Source organism: Perkinsus marinus (assembly GCF_000006405.1).
Source record: "Perkinsus marinus ATCC 50983 genomic scaffold scf_1104296949852, whole genome shotgun sequence".
In the NCBI taxonomy this organism is placed as follows: Eukaryota; Perkinsozoa; order Perkinsida; family Perkinsidae; genus Perkinsus; species Perkinsus marinus.
This window is the reverse complement of record NW_003209838.1, coordinates 1-884: the sequence shown is the minus strand read 5'-3', so window position 1 is coordinate 884 and position 884 is coordinate 1. Positions and strand designations below refer to the sequence as shown.

The 884-nt window shown below is 48.2% G+C and overlaps 2 non-coding genes across 2 annotated transcripts; both read left to right on the top strand.

The window, feature by feature from the left end:
- Window positions 1–232: 232 nt before the first annotated feature.
- Pmar_PMAR014433 lies at window positions 233–305 on the top strand. The gene has a single exon. It is a non-coding gene; the product is annotated as a tRNA-Arg (tRNA).
- A 293-nt stretch (window positions 306–598) lies between these two features.
- Pmar_PMAR014432 lies at window positions 599–671 on the top strand. The gene has a single exon. It is a non-coding gene; the product is annotated as a tRNA-Arg (tRNA).
- The last annotated feature ends 213 nt before the right edge of the window (window positions 672–884 follow it).

Below are 884 nucleotides of genomic sequence, written 5' to 3'. Positions count from 1 at the left end.
CCTTGTGACTCGTCGGAATACATGCTGAAGCTAACGGTACAAGAAGATTGTTGGTCTGCCAACGAACGATCTCCAATGAATTGACCTCATTTAGAACACTATGTAATGGGGGCCCCTCTATGAGGAGCGAGAGTTTTGTGATCTATTCAGCGTGTCGGATGCGAACTCATGTGTGCCGTTAAGTCAGTGTTGCGCATAGTGACGAGATAGTGGGATAAATCTCAAACTCGTTGGTCTCGTGGCCTAATGGATAAGGCGTTGGTCTTCGGAACCAAAGATTGTGGGTTCGAGTCCCATCGAGATCGTCTTTAAGCCGAAAAGTGCCCATATACGGATGCCACTGGCCGTACAGATGTCGATGTTGATTGTACACCCTTGTGACTCGTCGGAATACATGCTGAAGCTAACGGTACAAGAAGATCGTTGGTCTGCCAACAAGCGATCTCCAATGAATTGACCCCTTTGAGAATACTATGTATTGGAGGCCCCTCTATGAGGAGCGAGAGTTTTGCGATCTATTCAGCGTGTCAGATGGGAAACCATGTGTGCCATGAAGTCAATGGGGCGCAGAGATGGTGGGACAAATCTCAAATTTGCTGGTCTCGTGGCCTAATGGATAAGGCGTTGGTCTACGGAACTAAAGACTATAGGTTCGAGTCCCATCGAGATCGTCTCCACGCCGGGAAGCGCCCATATACGGATGCCACTCGCCGTACAGATGTCGATGTTGATTGTATACCCTTGTGGCTCGTCGGGATACATGCTGAGGCTAAGGGTACAAGAAGATTGTTGGTCTGCCAACGAACGATCTCCAATGAATTGACCTCATTTAGAACACTATGTAATGGGGGCCCCTATATGAGGAGCAAGAGTTTTGTGATCTA